Below are 20,757 nucleotides of genomic sequence, written 5' to 3' on the forward strand. Positions count from 1 at the left end.
CTGCAGGCATACTTTTTTTTTTACTCCCAAAAAAAGGGGCGGGCGGCACACCAGTGTCCTTGGTAACTTGCTTCTTCTGCTCCTTACTGGCACCTTTCTTGCTAGAGGAGCTACGGGTTACTTTTTTTGGGGCCATCTTCTTCAGAGCAGGTCAGCGGGCAGCAGTTGCACGAGTTGCAGAGGGTTCTGTGTCCAGACGTGACGTCGCGTGACGTTATGCTGCACACACACACCGCTGCAGGACTTCTTCCTGGCACTGGTGGTTCTCTTGAGTCTTCTTGTGCACCTAAAAGCAATGGAAGACAGAGGAACATCAGTTCAGTTATACACCCCAAAAAATCGACAAAACACAGAAAAATGAGCACAATCCCATGCCATCCATGATGTTTACATTGAAGACACCCCACAGAAAGACTACGGACATGCAAGTATGCAACACTCACTACCCCTGGGCATAATGGATGAAAAGTAGGCAAAATAAGTGCAGGCACACTGCCTCTCCTCAAAATGGCCCCTTACACCCCAGGCACATGTTGCCTGTACCAGCCAGCACTCAAGATGGCCACCACCACCACCCACATGACCAGTCCACATCAACAGTACACCCCCAAAAAACAGAAAAACAGCCAGAAATCACCACAATCCAACGCCATCCATGATGTTTACATTAAAGAGAGTGAGACCACACCACAGGCACACTCAGTCCATGCACCACCACCCCTGGGCAAAAGGCCACACCAGCAGCCCCCCAAAAACGACAAAAAACAATAAAATAAGCACAATCCCAGCCCATCCATGGCCTCTATTATGTTTAAATTCAAGAAGACACCCCACAGAAAGACTAGGCCCATGCAACACTCACCACCCCTGGGCAAAGGGCCCCACCAGCAGGCCCAAAAAAACGACAAAAAACAATAAAATCAGCACAATCCCAGCCCATCCATGGCCTCAATGGTGTTTAAATTCAAGAAGACACCCCTCAGAAACACTAGGCCCATGCAACACTCACTACCCCTGGGCATAATGGATGAAAAGTAGGCAAAATAAGTGCAGGCCTCAGACACTGCCTCTCCTCAAAATGGCCCCTTACACCCCAGGCACATGTTGCCTGTACCAGCCAGCACTCAAGATGGCCACCACCACCACCCACATGACCAGTCCACATCAACAGTACACCCCCAAAAAACAGAAAAACAGCCAGAAATCACCACAATCCAATGCCATCCATGATGTTTACATTAAAGAGAGTGAGACCACACCACAGGCACACTCAGTCCATGCACCACCCACCACCCCTGGGCAAAAGGCCACACCAGCAGCCCCCCAAAAACGACAAAAAACAATAAAATAAGCACAATCCCAGCCCATCCATGGCCTCTATTATGTTTAAATTCAAGAAGACACCCCACAGAAAGACTAGGCCCATGCAACACTCACCACCCCTGGGCAAAGGGCCCCACCAGCAGGCCCAAAAAAACGACAAAAAACAATAAAATCAGCACAATCCCAGCCCATCCATGGCCTCAATGGTGTTTAAATTCAAGAAGACACCCCTCAGAAACACTAGGCCCATGCAACACTCACTACCCCTGGGCATAATGGATGAAAAGTAGGCAAAATAAGTGCAGGCCTCAGACACTGCCTCTCCTCAAAATGGCCCCTTACACCCCAGGCACATGTTGCCTGTACCAGCCAGCACTCAAGATGGCCACCACCACCACCCACATGACCAGTCCACATCAACAGTACACCCCCAAAAAACAGAAAAACAGCCAGAAATCACCACAATCCAATGCCATCCATGATGTTTACATTAAAGAGAGTGAGACCACACCACAGGCACACTCAGTCCATGCACCACCACCCCTGGGCAAAAGGCCACACCAGCAGCCCCCCAAAAACGACAAAAAACAATAAAATCAGCACAATCCCAGCCCATCCATGGCCTCAATGGTGTTTAAATTCAAGAAGACACCCCTCAGAAACACTAGGCCCATGCAACACTCACTACCCCTGGGCATAATGGATGAAAAGTAGGCAAAATAAGTGCAGGCCTCAGACACTGCCTCTCCTCAAAATGGCCCCTTACACCCCAAGCACATATTGCCTGTAGCAGCCAGCACTCAAGATGGCCACCACCACCACCCACATGACCAGTCCACATCAACAGTACACCCCCAAAAAACAGAAAAACAGCCAGAAATCACCACAATCCAACGCCATCCATGATGTTTACATTAAAGAGAGTGAGACCACACCACAGGCACACTCAGTCCATGCACCACCCACCACCCCTGGGCAAAAGGCCACACCACACCAGCAGCCCCCCAAAAACGACAAAAAACAATAAAATAAGCACAATCCCAGCCCATCCATGGCCTCTATTATGTTTAAATTCAAGAAGACACCCCACAGAAAGACTAGGCCCATGCAACACTCAGTCACCACCCCTGGGCAAAGGGCCCCACCAGCAGGCCCAAAAAAACGACAAAAAACAATAAAATCAGCACAATCCCAGCCCATCCATGGCCTCAATGGTGTTTAAATTCAAGAAGACACCCCTCAGAAACACTAGGCCCATGCAACACTCACTACCCCTGGGCATAATGGATGAAAAGTAGGCAAAATAAGTGCAGGCCTCAGACACTGCCTCTCCTCAAAATGGCCCCTTACACCCCAGGCACATGTTGCCTGTACCAGCCAGCACTCAAGATGGCCACCACCACCACCCACATGACCAGTCCACATCAACAGTACACCCCCAAAAAACAGAAAAACAGCCAGAAATCACCACAATCCAATGCCATCCATGATGTTTACATTAAAGAGAGTGAGACCACACCACAGGCACACTCAGTCCATGCACCACCCACCACCCCTGGGCAAAAGGCCACACCAGCAGCCCCCCAAAAACGACAAAAAACAATAAAATAAGCACAATCCCAGCCCATCCATGGCCTCAATTATGTTTAAATTTAAGAAGACACCCCACAGAAAGACTAGGCCCATGCAACACTCACCACCCCTGGGCAAAGGGCCCCACCAGCAGTCCCAAAAAAAAGACAAAAATCAGCACAATCCCAGCCCATCCATGGCCTCAATGGTGTTTAAATTCAACAAAACAGTTGTATCATGCACCCCTAACCAACCCTGGTCCTACTGGATACTGTGGCTACCCACAATATAATTTATTTAATGTTCTGAAAAAGTTCCAAAATTTTACTTGCAGCAACTGTAATGCCCCAAACAAACTTACTTGTGAAAGTTGATTTCTAATCCAAAAGTGTTCCAAAGACAGTCAAAAAGGCCTCAAATCCAAATATCCAGCAGCACCCACAAAAAGTAATCCTTCCAGCTCCAGATCCAAATGAAAGTGACCAGGAGATGGACAAAGCACTGGGAGGAGCCTGCTGGACAGGAACAGGAAGTTGGAGACTGTGGGGCACTTCCTTCCTCCCCCCCCCCCAAAATGGACTCCTTGCAAAAAAAAAAAAGCCATGCAAATGTCAACCTGAGGAGTGATTCTGATAAAAATCATAATTTTCAGAAGGTTTATCCTGTTTGCTGGTGATTTTCTTGTGCGAAATGGCAAAATCTCTATTTCGCAAGTGCGAGATTGTTCCTTTCCGCCGCAACTACGTGTTCGCAATTGCGAACTCTCGCGAGGTGTGCTGTGCAAGGTGGCAAGCCGCAAGTACGTATTCGCGGGCGACAAACTCCCGCGGGAACACGCAGCAAGATCTAAAATGGCGCGTCACTCGCAAAGAAAAACAACTCGGCAAACGCTAAAATGACGGAAAGTGAACGCCGTGCACCACGCCGCGCGCCGCAACCAAGCAAAAAATCCGCCGCGAGCGGATTCACGGATTTTCGACAAATTCGCGAGCGTTCGCGGATTGCGGATTTGCCGAAAATCCGAAAAATCCGCGAGCGGAGCGGATTTTACGCCCATGCTTACTCTAGATGCTAACCTATGCACGAGTGCTTGTTTTGCTTCCGAAGACGGACTATCTGTAAAGTTTCCTCCACACTATGAATGGTGCAGGTAGTATGATCTTTAGCACCTGTAGATTTTGGTTATTTTTAGCAAATATTGTCTTTTTTTGACAACTATTACATAGAATTTACACTGGGGAATATTTATGAGAATTGAAACGCAGGGCAGTGCAGCAAGTAACCTTGCTGCACTGCACTGTGTGACTGGAGAAGGGCGGAAATGTGCTGTATTTAACAGAATACAGCACATTCCTTCTTTTTCCCCTGCTCTGGCACTGTTTTAGCTACCTAGGACCAATGTAGGCACTTTTGCACCATAGTGCAGGGGTGCCTGTGTTGCATGCAGGATTGTTTTTGAGCAGGAAGGGGCACCTTCCTGCACAAAAAACAATTCTGAAAGGTAAATTCCTCTATCAATGTGCTCTGGAGAATGCATCACACATATAAAGAGGAAGTAACAAGGAGAAATAAAGAGATGTCTACTTGTTACGCCTCTCCTGGGAAGGCGTATCTTTTTGGAGCAGAATGACTTTCAATTATGTGTTGTGTTCTGACATTATTTTAGTAAAAGAATGGTTTTTTATTGTAACAATACAGGATGTGGTTCACTGTTTGCAGCTTCTTTAAAAAATGTGTGTGAGCATTCAATAGATAAATATTCAATAGCAATTGTTTTATTTGTTCAGTTATTGTAACTCTGATATCAAGACCTCCCCAGCAATCTTTTTTGCGGTGTTATTACTCTTGCAATGACGAGTGTGCTAGTAGAATGTTTATAGGGATGGGCCTCTCTGCTGAGCCCTCTCTCTGTAATGATTGGTGTGAGTAGCATGTGGAGAGGGACTTGCCTCTCCTTTCAGACCTCTCTCTCAGATGACAGGTGTGTGTAGTAGGGTATGGAGAGGGACTGGGCTCTCCTTTTGGACCTTTCATTTCCAGATGATGGGTTTGCATTGTAGCGTGTGTGAAGGGACTGGCCTAGCCTTTTAGACCGCTCTCAAAGATAACTGGTGTGCGTAGTAGGGTGTGTAGATTGACTGGTGTGCATTGTAGGGTTTGTAGAGGAACTAGCCTCTCTGCTGAGAACTCTCTCTGTAATGATATGTATGAATAGTAGGGTTTGGGGAGAGACTGCCTTCTCCATTTTGACCTCTCTGCCAGATGACAGATGTGCATAGTAGGATGTGGGGAGGGACTGGCCTCTCTTATCAGACCTCTCTCTCAGATTACAGTTGTGCATACTAGAATGTGGATCGGGACTGGCATCCCTTTTTAGACCTATCTCTCAGATGATGGGTCTGTGAAGTAGGGTGTGGAGATGGATTGGCCTCTCCCTTCAGACTGCTCTCTCTCAGATGCAGGGTGAGGGTAGTAGGATGTGGGGAGGGACTGCCCTCTCCTTTCGGACCTCTGTCTCAGATGAAGGGTGTTCATAGTAGAGTGTGCGGAGGAACTGGCCTCTTCTTTCCGATCTCTCAGTTAACAGATGTACATAGTAGAGAGTTGGGAGGGACTGGCCTCTCTGCTGAGACCTCTCTCTGAAATGATAGGTGTGCGTAGTAGGATGTGGTTAGCGACTGGGCAGTCCTTTCATACCTCTGTCTCAGATGATAGGTGTACGTGGTAGAGTGTGTAGAGAGACTGGTCTCTCTGCTGAGACCTCTCTCTGTATTGATGGGGGTGAGTAGTAGGGTGTGGGGAGGGACTGATCTCTCCTTTCAGATCTCTCTCTCAGATGACCGGTGTCCGTAGTTGGGTGTGGGGAGGGACTTCACTCACCTTTTAGATCTCTCTCTCAGGTGATGAGTGTGCATATAAGGTTATGTGAAGGGACTGGTATCTCTGCTGAGTCCTCTCTTTGTAATGATGGTTGTGATGTAGTATGGTGTGGGGAGTGACTGGTCTTTTCTCTCAAGCCTCTCTCTCAGATGAGGGCCTAGGGCATCAAGGTATTCCTGCATCAGTGATGTCATTTGAGATGTCATTACTAATGTCCTCAATGATGTCACTGACCATGTCATGAGTGATGTAATATGTGAGTTTATAAGCAGTAATTGCAGGGGCGCAAGTTATAGTTATCTCAGGTAACTATAACTGCTGAATTTGACTGGTTTTGTAGGAGTGAAAGAGTGACATCTGAGCCTAACTACAATGTCCCTATAACCCCTATAACCTTTGGTGGTTTATATATATTAAGTGTGCGAATATTTCTGAACCTACTTCAAATTAGGAGAGGCTGCAGTGTCCAGATCAGAAAGAGGCACTGCAGGCATCCACAATGATCTGTGGAAGTCATTTCACTTTTTGACTTCATTAGCCTAGTTTTCCTTTTAATAGAGCCGATTCTCAGAACTTCCCTTCATCCATCTCGTATAATTTGATGGCCTTTGTTGGGATGGGGAGATAATGACACAGGGTGCCCGAATGTGTGAAAATGTCGCGTTGTTACCGAGTCTAACAGGGCGTTCGTAGCTTGTAATATTTCTTAGAATAGAAAGGCTGCAGAAAATGGATGGCTAGTGAGTGTGTCTGGAGGACCATTAAAGTGATAGATGCGATTGGTTGGCAACGCTTCCATAATTATTTTTGACATAACTCTGAGCCAGAAAAAATAATATGGCTCTTTGGAGAATAAGTGAAAAGCGGAGGTGGGAAGTTGCTCTTCAGTTGTTATGTGAACTGAAGTGAGACACATAAGTTAATACATCGATTTTCCTCTGGTGTCCTCATATAGTTTGTTGTTTAGTCCAACAATACTTTGATCGCAGAACTTTTCCTGGCTGCCTGAATACTCAGCGTGGATTTGCGCCGTGTAACAGAAGGGAGGTTTTGTTACCAACTAGCCTGGCAATGGAGCCTAATGTTCGGTATATACAGTCAAGCAGTGCCCCTGCTGGGGAAGTTCTTAGGACCATCTACTATTGCCCACCTATAACCTGCTTTATTGGCACTGTCTATGTTAGATATGTCCAAAAGGTAATTCGCTCTTCGCCAACAAGATTAACTTGTAAGCATGTTGTAATGTATGAATATGCTTCTGTAATAAGAGTGTCCTGCATAAACGACACAGTTGTAGGCTGAGTGACTGATCGATGTATTTGTGAAACAGTATCTGACAAGACAGGCACAGCCAAAAGCTTAAAATTGAACATGCATTCTTAGAAAACACAAATGAACATTGAGACAATACATATTTATGCAGACTGAGAACTAGGAGCCATCTGTACAAACAGGTAGTCGCAAATAGGAAGTGCAAATTGCAACTGACATTTTGTGACTTGCCTGTTATTTTGCAATATGATCCACGTCTTGTAGATCACTTCACACAATGCTCATTCACATGGAGACGCAGAATGACCTCTCTAATGAATGATAATTAGTGACCCTGGGCAAAATTTAATTTCTTTCACTTTGTGTCAGCATTGGTAACTATCCCTTTAAAGGAGAGGGTCACAATGCAACAAAAAGTGGCATATTATGAAATAGACATTAGGGGGAGAATACCTTGGTATATCGGGCTGTTTTCTGATCCCACAAATGCCGACAACTTCGATGCACACTCTAAAAGCTGTCTGATTTTTACAGCAATCACTTTCCGAATGGTTAGAGCCCACGCTTGCCCATCAGTAGCCTTTACATACTATATGTATGCATTTAACATTTTATATAGCGCTGTTCCAAATGTGAAAGGGTGTTTCTGCACTATACTTAGGACCAACTAAATAGAAATTGGTTTCTCTTTTCAATGCAAGGTACAACTACTTTTAAACAAAATAGAAATACGAGGGGAAAGAGTTTACTGAAGGAAAGAGACTGGAGGAGATTTAGAACTGGAGAGAATTATGTACAGTGTATTTTTGGAACATAGATAGAATGGGCAATACAACACGAGCCAGAGGTAAAGAGTCTTGAATTACCTTTCTATGGGTAGTGCTTGAGTAGGAGAGTTTTCAGTTTTCTCCTAAATGCAAGGAATTTTTCTTCACCCGTGAGTTCTTCAGGGAAAGAAGTTCCACTGTGTCGGAGCCATCCATGAAAATATTCGAGGGCCTGTTTCACAAAGGTAAACTTACAATTTAATGTAAGTTTATGATTTCTTGCAATTCATACAGGAATTTTACAAGTAGTTTCTTTATGGCCGCCTATCTTTTTATGTGCCGAATCTCTGCCACGAGTGCAGAGATTCCTCACTTGTAAGGATACTCCTTGTAAAATTCCTTTCTGAATTGCAAAAATGTTAAACTAAACTGGAATGGACGTTTATCTCTGTGAATCATGCCCTGTGATGCAGCAGGGTGAATATTGAATGTCCTCTTTGCCACTCTTGGATTATCTTTAATCTCAATTCTTCAAGGATGATTGAGGTACAGTAAAATATTTAACATGAGTCATCTTCAGGATGATGGATGCAAGCTTAAACTTCATCTGGGCTTCATCCAGGAGCCAGTGGAAATTTTCATCATTGAGTGATGTGAATAGACATCCACGGATGCCAACAACCCAGCACACAACCTCCGCCGATGAATCTCCAATTGTGCCAACACATTGGCCCCCCTCAGGAAACCCTCAGACATGCAGCCCTCCAAGAAAGCCGGACAGTTCTTCCCCACCTTCCAAGAGCCCAGGCGCACCTGCAGACGGCTCAAAATAAGTTGGAGAAGCAGCTAGAGCATGGCAAACCATGCAGCCTTCAAATGCACCATCACAGCACACCACCGCCTCATCAGAACAACAAAGAAAGCAGTCATCGAGATACACTATAATGCCAATGCATACAACAGCAAAGTACTCTTCACTGCGGTCAAAGAATTCCCTAAACCCAGCACAGAGACAGCAGACATCCCCCTGTCTCGAAAACCTGGTCACCTTCTTCCACCACAAGAATAAAAAGATCTACAACTTCGCAACCCACGACTCACCCACCCCATCCACAACCACTGCACCTAATGACTCCAGCCCCAGCAGACAATGGCCAACTGGACTACCCTCACCTCTGACAACACATTGAGGATCATGAAGAGCATCCACTCCAGAGCCCCCTCAGATACCTGCCCTCACAACATCTTCAAAAGAGCCGGCACCTCAATCACACATGAGCTCTGCAACAAATCAACTGCTCCTATGAGTCAGTAACCTTCCCAGAAGACTGGAAGTATGCAGAGATCAACCCCCTGCCGAAGAAACTTTCTGTTGACCCGAAATTCCTCAAGAATTACAGACCAATCTCTCTGCTAACCTCTCCAGCCCAAATCATCGAGAAAGCCATCAATGCCAAATCTTTGAGTTCATTGAAATGATCAAAATCCTGGACCTCTCCCAATCGGGCTTCAAAAGCAACCACAGCAATAAGACCGCTCTCCTCATTGCTGCAGACGATATCTGCACCTGGGGCGTAACAGGTCAATTTTCGTTACCCCAGTGATCTGCACCCTCCTCGACTGAGGCAAGACTGCAGCCCTCATCATCCTGGACCTCTCAGCTGCCTTCGACACCATATCCCATCACACCCTCTGCGGGAGACTCCACGGAGCCTGCATCCGTGACAAAGCCCTAGAATGGATCCGCTCCTTCCTCACCAGCCGAACACAGAGAATCAAACTTCCACCGTTCAACTCAGAACACAGAGATCAACTACGGAGTGCCTCAGTGATCCTCCCTGAGCTCTATCCTCTTCAACATCTGCACGGCCCCTCTTGCAACTATCGTCACAAGCAAGGGACTCAACATCGTCTCCTATGTCAATGACACACAGCTGATTCTCTCCCTCACAGATAAATCCACAGCCCCCGAGAGCAACTTCTACAACTGGATGAAGGCAGTCGCCACCTGGATGAAGAACTCAGACAAGACCAAAGTCCTCATCCTGGGCTCCTCCCCCTCCACCAGGGATGACGCTGGATGGCCTGCAGCACTCGGAATCCCCCCACAGCCACAGATCACACATGATACCTCAGCATCATCATGGACTCCTCACTCTCAATGAACCGCCAAATCAATGCCATTTCGTCTGCGTGCTTGCACAAGCTCCGCCTCTTTGGTAAGACCTTCAAATGGATCCTCACCGAGTCCGGGAAACTGATCACCCATGCGATCGTCAGCAGCAGACTAAACTATGGCAACAGACTCTATGCCAGCACCGCCCAGAAACTCCCAAAAAACTACAAGCCATCCAGAACGCCTCAGCCAGACTCATCCGGAACATCCCACATCGCAACCACATCACATCCTGATCCTACTTGACCTATCAGACGCTTTTGATATGGTGAATCATACAGTACTTACGCAATGGCTGAAGGCAATAGGATTTAAAGATGCTGCTCTAACCCTTCTCTCCTCGTTCCTGACAGACAGAGAACAAAGAGTGTTCTGCGGTAATTTCAAATCCGTGTGTATTTTCCTTCCCTGTAGAGTCCCTCAAGGTTCAGCACTGTCACCAACTCTATTCAACATATATGTGACGCCTCTGGCCAAATTAATCAGGGCTCACAGTTTCTCGTTGGTATAGTACGCCGATGATGCACAGATTGTTATTTCCATCTCTTCATGTGTAGATATCATGGCAGGGAGATTTTACAGTTCTCTCAAGCACATCATGGAATTGATGCATAAAAACTCCCTCAAATTAAACACAGACAAAATGGAGGTCATGGAGTTTGGAAATGGACCTCCTATTTGGAATCAATCATGGTGGCCGGTGGTGGCAGGGGCCTGTGCAGACCCAGTGGGAAGAGTAAGGAACTTGGGATTTCTGTTTGATGTCCAGCTAAACTTTTAAGGGCAGATTAACCAGGTGACATCATCTTGCTTCTTTCTTCTAAACATTCCTCAATACCTTAGAAAAACGCTTGTAGTTGCTCTTATTCTCTCTCATATTGACTATTGTAATGCACTATATTTAGGTGTTGGCAAACGTCAACTGTAAAAACTGCAATCACTGCAAAATGCTGCAGCGTGAATTCTTTTCAATATTCCTAAATACCACCCATCTCTAGCTACACCAGGAATCTCCACTGGCTTCCAGCCAGGTAACGCATAGAATTGAAGGCGATGTGCCTGGTTCATAAAGCACTCTATGGTGGAGGGCCGTTGGACCGCCAGAAACTCTTTCAGTGGTATATCCCCCGTTTAAATCTTAGATTGGCCGGTAAAGCACTGGTTCAGATTACTAAAATCAACATGGCGAGATGGGGTGACAGATGTCTTTCATATCGAGCATCAAAGCTTTGAAATGAGCTACCAACTCATATTAGGCTTCAATCCTCCAGACCCCTGTTTAGGAAAATGGTCAAAATCTGGCTATTCCCTACACAGGAATGATCTGGTTTCTCCTGGTCTACTTTCGCATTTCTTTGCAAACCCTAGTGCCAAGACGCCTCGGCCTTCGTGCACTCTATAAGTCAGTTACTAACTTACTTACTTACTGGCACCCTGAGAGACCTTCACTGACTACCTGTCAACAAAAGAATCACCTTTCAAGCTTCTCACCCATGCCTAAAAAGCCCTCCACAATTCAAGGCCAGCATACCTCAACCATCTCCTCTCCTTCTACACCCCCACCAGAAATCTCTGCTATGCCTAACTGGCCCTGGCCACTATCCCACAGATGCACAAGACCACGGCTGGATGAAGATCCTTCTCCTACCTCGCTGTGAAGACCTGGAACTCCCTGCCTCTGCACCTCAGGCAATCGCCATTACTGCCACATTTCAGGAAGGACCTCAAGACCTGGCTCTTTGACCGAACCGCATTATCGACCTATCTCACACCTAGACACTGCTATGAAAGTGATGAGCAGGGTCCTTCTGTTAAGACTTGAAGAATGGGCAACTGAATACTCTGTTTTAACACCATTGCAGTTCGGGTTTAGAAATCGGATAGGGCTCATTGAGCAATGCACAAATCTAGCGTTGCTTATTGGCAAGTACACCAGGGCAAAGGCAGGCTCCCTATACCTTTGCCTTGCCGATTTAAGTAATGCATTCGACTTAGTGGACCATCACCTGCTATGGTTAACCCTAACGAGGATGGGAGCACCAAGGGCGATTATTGGGTTGCTTTACCGTTTGTATGAGAAATGATCTTGCCAGGTCCCTTTTGGCCACCAGGGAGAATGTGCACCTAATTTTAAGGTGGGGCGGAGGATTAGCCAAGGGTGCATTTTAGCACCAATCCTATTCTCTTTATTTTTAAACAGGATAGATAATCATTTACAGGCGATACAGGCTGACGCCCCCATGGTGGCAGGTCATCCAACACCTGTTTTATTATATGCGGACGATGCTGTACTCGTAGCAAGAACCCCGATTGGCCTACAGAGACTTATGGACGCATTTTCTGATTTTATGTTACAGAAGAAAATGGTCATAAATAAATCCAAAACATATACCATGATCTGTGGGCCCAAACCCAAACTCTCTAAAACTTTTTATATTGAAAAAAGCCCTATTAAGACTGTGAATTCTCTTTGCTATTTGGGTTTTGTTTTTTCAGAAAATGGCTCGTGGTCTCAACACAGTACACCTATCAAAGCTAAAATGAGCAGGGCAACCCAGGGCATTTTTTTATTTTCTTCCAAACTGGGGAGTCTGCCAATTAATGAGATGGTAGCCTTATATAAAGCTAAAGAAACACGTATAGCTCTTTATGGGGCAGGGCTATGGGCCCACACACACATCAAAGACCTGCAAGTGCAAGAAAACCTATTCTTGAAACATTTGCTTTATTTACCGCAATCTGCATCAAATACTATTGGTCATTATGAGGTGGGTCTCCAATTTTTAGAAGATCTCGTACTGGCACGACCGTTGTTGTTGTGCGATTCTATATGAAAAAGGGAAGAAACATCTTTTATCAAATCAATTATTTTAGACTGCCTTAAGATACATAATACTCTGAAGATTCCATGGCTGCTGTACGTTAATACTGCCCTAGAAAACATGTATAAAATAACAGTATGGGCAGAAACATCTTAACCCCTGATACATACAAAGAAAGAGATTAGAGATACCTTTCTACAATGTAGGATGGATCAAAGATATAAGTAGGAAAATAATAAAATTACTGTTACCCAGTATATATTGTATAGCATTGAGATGAGTATGAATAATTACTTATCATATGTGATCTATGCACAGCATCGCTTTGTTCTAATCAGATTAAGATGTGGCATTGTTCATTACCTTGTAGCCTTCCCTATAATGCAGTCTCATCCGCCGGAAGATCATCTATGTCCATGTGACAGTTTAAGTAAACAGAGCAAGTCGCACTTTTGGTTGCATTGCACATTTTATAAGAATCTTGGATATTTTTATTTAAAGCCACATTTTATTACATATAACATCAGGTCACATAAAGTGGCAATGAAATTCCTGATGACATTGGGTGATCCCCTGACTTGCTAGTGCTGCCCTGTTCATTCTGAAGGCAATAAATCTGAGAAAAGCCCTCAGTGTGTAGCAGTACAGAGCTGCCATGAGTTTTTATTGGATTTTAGCATTTGTAATCGATCATTTCATGTGCAAAATCGTAATTCTGCCTCATTTATGATGTAACTAATACGTGAATGTTACGGTAATGTTATATAAGATGTCATGATTTTATTAATATATTATTTTGATTGTACTGGATATAAGATTTTATAATTATTGCTCTTTTATGGCTATCTCTGATAGTCGAATAAAGATTAAACTGACTGACTGACTGAACTGCAGAGCCTTGAGACACTCATGGGTGAGTAGTTGCACTTTATAGAATTACTGATTGATTGAAACCATTTCCTCCCATACAGGAGTTTAGCAGCTGAGTGTGGCACAGCTTAGAGAGGGGATACTGTGACTTTTGGGTGCCAGATCAAGGCTGCATTTTCATAGTCATGGTCTGAGACCACTGAGATTGGACCTAGACTAGTGAGTGGAAATCCTGGGGGTTTAGGACTGCTTTTCAGTTTTTTACTGGTTAGAATGCAGTTCTACCACACTTTAGCAAATGATCAGTATTTCCATTCATAGTACAATGTTGATAGATTCAAAAGCCCAAAGATTTCACCCTGCAAGTGAGATATGATGTGAACCTATTTACTGTCAGTCCAGAGAGCAATGGTGTGCTGAAGTTCGTTTTGGTTTGTCTGGAAAAGGGAATAAATTCAGGGGCATATTAGCAACAAATAGCGATAATTATCGCAAAATGAGCTTAGCGATTATTTTTTTATCGCCGCATATCGCCGGATTTTATCGCAGAGATAACGTGCTATTAGCAACGTTTATCTCAATTGCGATAAAATATCTGACGATAGCGGCTCAATGCGTGAATATCGCTGTAAATTCAGCGATATTCAGGCATCATCGCCTATAGGGTCTTAACCTGAATATCCACCTCTCATTGGATATACAGGTTAAGAAGTGGTCTGAGCAGGCGTTAGGTTTTGGCGATATTTGCGCTTAGCGCAAATTTTTTTATCGCTTTGCCTGCGTTAATAATAGGCGATAGCGATGTTAGCGACTGCTTTCAGTCGCTAACAGTTTGGGTACGCCCACTTTGCATGTCATTAGCGATAAATATCGCTGACATGCAAAGCGGGCCCCAAACATGTCGCTATCGCCTACAAGCTGTCGCTAACTGTTGTTAGCGACAGCTTGCTAATAGGGTGATAAAATTATCACCGCTTTTGCGGGAAAAAGTCCAGCTAAAGTGGCGATAATGCCCTTGATAATATGCCCCTCAGTTCTTTCTGGGTTACAACTAATCATTTTAGTTGTTGTCCAGTTGGGGAGAATTTGAAGGCAACAGCTTAGTGTGAGGAACATCATCAATGGAGAAACTTTTCAGGTAAACTTGAGTATTGTCCGCAGACTGGTAAATGAAGAAGCTGACCTCCCTCTGCAGGGCTCTCGAAGGCTTCATTTACAAACTGATCACTGTGAGCACTAGGATAGAATCAGGGACACGGCTTGTTACTTGAGCCAGGTCAGACAGTACTCCGTTCAAACCAATTGTTTAAGACTGATTAAGAATGAGGAGAATCAATTTACAACATGCTCGCGAAACTCATGCAAGTTTCTAATATCTGTGGAGGCCATTGTATAGAAGACTGTTAAGAGATTCTGAAGGTACAGAAAAACAATGGTTCCAGACGATTGTAATTTACAATTCCAAACAACTTTTTCGTATAGTCAGTAAGGCACATAAGATAATAGGCACACACAGAAAGAACACTTTCAATGGAGGACTGATAACATAAGTTTATTTAGTCACACAAAGAAAATATTTCAATTGAACAAAATTAGTTATTTCAATATACAGTATTTTACGGTTATCATCAGTGAGAAAGAAGTGCGTGGAAAGTTAGTGCTCATGTGAAAGAATAAAGGGAAAAGGGAAGAGTTGGAGATTCAAATGTTTGCGAAAACAAAAAGGGGCCTATAATGGTTGAGAAACAGTCTCCCTTATAATATTTCAGCCTACCCCTATAAGCCCAGTTGCGTACAAAACATTAGTTAAACTGTTTCAATTCACAGAGTAACTTCATCTGTAGGTCAGGAGTGAGGGGCAGAAGTAGGGTGTAGGCTTCTAAAAGTGCGTCGACGTTCCGACCATATTGTGTAATGGTGGGTGCACGATTGACACGGCGCGCTGCTAGAATCACATGAACTACAACCGATCCTTGCATACAAGAACTACGCACATCTGGATTCGCTGTTCAGACCCAAGGACAGCTTACACTTACAGTTCTAGACACAGCATCTCTACAGAGCAGTGTTGGGACATGTTCCCTTCTTTCGTGATGAACCAACAGGACCCGTTATTTTCCTTTCCTAGAGGCCATAGCCCTTGGTACTCACCCAACTCTGACTCATGATACCCCCACCCCCATCCTGAAGAAGACCTGCTGCTAAGGACTGCACCCACCCTTACGCAATAGGGTTGAAACGTCAACGCACTTTTAGAAGCCTACACCCTACTTCTGCCCCTTACTCCTGACCTACAGATGAAGTTACACTGTAAATTGAAACAGTTTGACTTATGTTTTCTACGCAACTGTGCTTATAGGGGTAGGCTGAAATATTATAAGGGAGACTGTTTCTCAACCATTATAGGCCCCTTTTTGTTTTCGCAAACATTTGAATCTCCAACTCTTCCCTTTTCCCTTTATTCTTTCACATGAGCACTAACTTTCCACGCACTTCTTTCTCGCTGATGATCACCATAAAATACTGTATATTGAAATAACTAATTGTGTTCAATTGAAATATTTTCTTTGTGTGACTGAATAAAATTATGTTGTCATTCCTCCTTTGAAAGTTTTCTTTCTGTGTGTGCCTATGATCTTATGTGCCTTCCTGACTATACGAAAAAGTTGTTTGTAATTGTGACTTACAATAGTCTGGGACCATTCTTTTCTGTACCATATGATACCCAGGTCCTTTTGACTTTATAGAGTGGCCACATTTATGATAATGGCAAGAGAATCTGAAGGACAGGATGATAAGTGTCACCCTACCTAATAAGCAACCTCAAGGTAGGGGTTTGGGTGCTTCATCCTTTCTGGAACAAAGATTGATATGGTGCAGGTAGTTAATTTTTTTCGATGAAGCAAATGAGCTACTTTTAGATGCATTTTTCAGTCACTTTGCCCAAATAAGGGAGGTTGTTGATACATCGATAATTGTTAGGTTAATTTACATCGGGATGAGGTTTTTATTTTTTGAGTGATGGAGCATTTGCACATGTTTTTAGAAATGTTTGGAAGATGCTATTTGAGAGAGAAAAATGAATAAGTTGACACGAGACATGCAGAAGATGTTGAAGTTCTTTTTGATTGTTACAGAGATGATAACATCATAACAGAATGTCGACTTAAACTCTTTGACTATCTTTGTTAATTTTTAGTTCTTTAATAGGTAAGAAACTGTTCGACTTGAGACCTGAAATAGGAAATAGGTATGTGTGGTGGCTAAAAAGAACAGTTGTTAAACGTATTGATTTTTTGATGAAGAGATTTTGTTAATAAAGATTTTTTTTAACTCTTAGCATTTGGCTGTGGATTGGATGAGACTTTGACAGCATTGAGGTTGGTTGTTCAGTGTCAAGAGTTTTAAAATGTATTCATGTTTTTAGGCTTATCCAGGAGGTTTTAGCTTCTTTTCGTGACTAGCGACATGATTGTAGACCATTTGAACATTTCGTTGTGAGTCGTAAGGAGGGTATCAGCTACCTTTTGCAAACTCTTCTCTTTGCAACTCACTGTGTGCAGTGACAGTTGAAAATGTCAATGCATACTTGCTCATTGGGGATAGTAACTTTACATTCACAAAGTCTATGAAGGCAGGTGCAATGAGTGTGCAGTGGTATTTATGTGAATGTAAAGCAAGTTTGTACATGTGAAACGTAATTCCACATGGAGCAATCAAACTGATTACATGCGTATACACACACACAAGCACACAAACGTTCACAGGACGGTGAAAAAAACATTCTCCCTTTGAAGAACCTGCAATTTTTACTCCCTCCAACTTATAGGCCAATCTCCAACAACAGGCTGACTAACTAATCATACATGAGTTAATCAATCAGTAGGGAGGAGGAAAAGAGGTCCATTCAGTTCCCCATTATAATAGTCAGTTTAATCAGAAAGGAGAATGGACACTTGTAGCTTCATAACCATTGGTTATAATTGAGCACCTTCATAAACGCTATGATATTAATTGCGGTGTATATCTGTTGTCCGCCCACTATCAGCGTTATGGCATAGTCATCGGGTGTCCAATTTTGTGCTATATGCCAGCCTCATCCTGAGGCAACCTCTGGTCTGGGTAGCAGTGTCTAGAGAATAAAGGACACCCCCAGAGGGAAGGTGCAGAAATAACAAGAAAAAATATTTGTTTAAAAAACAATGCCTCTCCAAACGAAGCTTTAATATAAAAAGGAAAGGTAATGTTGTTAAAATGAATTTGGATACTATGGTAAATCAAGTTACTGGATCACCTCATATCTTCAAAGGAACGGTCGACATTTTCTGCTCTTTGTGGCCCAACCGGGTCTGTAGAGCATTCGTCAGGACATACAAAATAACGGGTAAGTACTTACACCATTTGTGTAGTTTTCAATAGTGTGCAATTTTTCAAACACTTGACTGAACTAATACTTTTGATTCCTAAAATGAAGAAAAAGAAATAGAAGAAAACAAACAAACATCAACACCCCCAGATATTTCATACTTGAATGTTGTCGTCTAGCTTTAAAAGAGAACTATTATGAATATAATGGAGATTTGTTTCTACAATGCCATGGTACTTCCATGGGCAGTGCATTTGCCCCTTCAGTAGCTGGACTCTATGTGAGCCAATTTGAGAGCCAGTTTGTACTTAATGACAGTAATCCATACGTTTCCAGTATCCTATACTGGAAACGTTATATTGACGATATTCTACTGATTTGGCAGGTTGACAAAGATTTGAATCTATTCATTGAGTGGCTGAATGGTAGAGACCGTTGGCTAAAATTCACCTTAATTTCAAACAACCAAAGAATAGATTTCCTAGACCTGACCATCTTTACTGAAAATGGCACACTGGAAACCAAAACATACACGAAACCAACCGCAAAAAACAGCCTTTTGTCTTATAAAAGATACCACCCCAAACCCTTGCGGGACAATCTCCCTTATAGCCAATTTCTTAGGCTGAAACGCAATTGTAGTAGGAACAGTGATTACTTACAACAAGCACAAGAACTGAGCCAAAAACTAAAATCTAGAGATTACACAGCCTCCACCATTTCTAAGTGTCGTAAACGAGCTAGACACCAACCAAGAGAGTGCCTCCTACAAACCACCTATAAAGAACCAATCAAGGATTTAGTCACATGTGTAACAACTTACTGCCCAGCAACCTATGTGGTACAAAAATTGATTAAAAAGAACTGGCGAATTATCTCATCTGGAAAATACAATTGGCCAAAACCGAGGTTCGCAAATAAAAGGACAAAGAATCTAAAGGATGTGTTGGTACATACACGCCCGAGGAAGAGGAGAATCGCATCACAAATCAGAGACATAAATATGATGCCCCTAACAGGACACTACCCCTGCGGGACATGTGTAGTGTGTAAACTCACAAATACAACAAAGACATTACAATTGACAGAAACGTTACTTTGGACCTAGAGACAACACACCAATTGTAACTCCACCCATGTGGTATATTTGGTGAGCTGCCCATGCCAACGAAAGTATGTGGGCATGACCTGTAGAAACGTAAAGCTAAGAATTGGAGAGCACAAGAGCAATATAAGAATGAAGAAAACACCACCAAACTGTGCTCCCATTTTGTAGAAGCAGGCCATGACTGTGAAGAACTCAGATGGACAGTGTTAGAAATGTTGATAGACAAAATCAGGAATGCTGAAAAAATATTGTTTGAGAAGGAACAAAGGTGGGTGAATCGCCTCCAGACACACCTCACAGGTCTAATGACAATATACAGTGGCACCAATTTGCTTAATTTTGTCCATTGTACCCTCATTGAACTGTATGACACAATAAGATATATTCAGATGGCATAGTACATATAGGACTTCCATTCACTGATATGTACCAATCTCTATCTGAATTTAGATATCCACAGCTATGTATAAACGACTAGTGGTAGGTGAAAGTATTTACAGATTTATTCCTTTTTCTGTTTTCATGCTCTTAAACCTGAAACATGGACCAATATTGTGACTTAAGATCCGGAAATTAGGTTCAGTTACAATCCTTCGGACCATCTGCACTAATGAAATTGGGTTAGTGAATCACACCTTGTGTTATTAATTCATTAATTCGTTTTTCAATCTGTGTTTAATCTAGTTTTCAATTCACATGTAAACAAGAATTTATTCACGATATAAATACATTGTAAAATACAATGAGGAAGTAGTGAACAGTCATTTGAAATAACGAGTGTTCAATTTTTAAAAAAGAGCACACAGTCTTTTTTGTCGTTATACTTCAATTCCTATACTACGTATCGTATCGTAAAACACAAAGCTTGAAACTTTCTTTGAGATAAACATGCATGGATTTAGTCCTATTTCTATCATGATGCTGTTAAAAACAGGAAGGGGGAGGGTCCTCGACACATCCGGGGGCAGAGCCAGCACATGACGAGGAGTTTCTCTAACACGCGGGTAAGAATGGCGGCAGAGCGTTACAAAGACTATTATAGCAATAATGTGCCCGAACCCGTCGTTTACAATGATTCCACGTTTTCTATTCTATCCTTTATAGCTCGGGTTTAGATATAACCCAGACACCCCGAGGACGAATTTAATCCCTGAAAGCAAGGTATTCTTTATTTTTTCTTAACGTAACATCAACCTCATATACTATGTGCAACGATTTTTCACCAACATTACGTTTTAGAACATCGTAATTATATCGGAGACATTTATTGCCGAATCTTAAAATTACACACGTAGCACATTTATCGCCACGTAGATACACACCACAGGTGAAAATAATGTTTACGCTAGAGATACGGGTGATATAGAAATGTTTACGCTATAAATGCTGGCACAATCGTAAAAACATACCACAGGTGAAAATAATGTATACGTTAAAGATACGGGTTAAAAAATGTTTACGCTATAGATGCTGGCCCAATCGAAAATGAAATGCAGCGAGGTCTCCCTCATTGTCTATCGAGATTTATTATATGTGAAATCCAACATGACCCTGCTATTGTTTTTATTTCTATTCCCAACTTGATGGTTCACAAACCTACA

This window comes from Lissotriton helveticus, chromosome 6 (genome assembly GCF_964261635.1).
Source record: "Lissotriton helveticus chromosome 6, aLisHel1.1, whole genome shotgun sequence".
NCBI classification, from domain to species: Eukaryota; Metazoa; Chordata; class Amphibia; order Caudata; family Salamandridae; genus Lissotriton; species Lissotriton helveticus.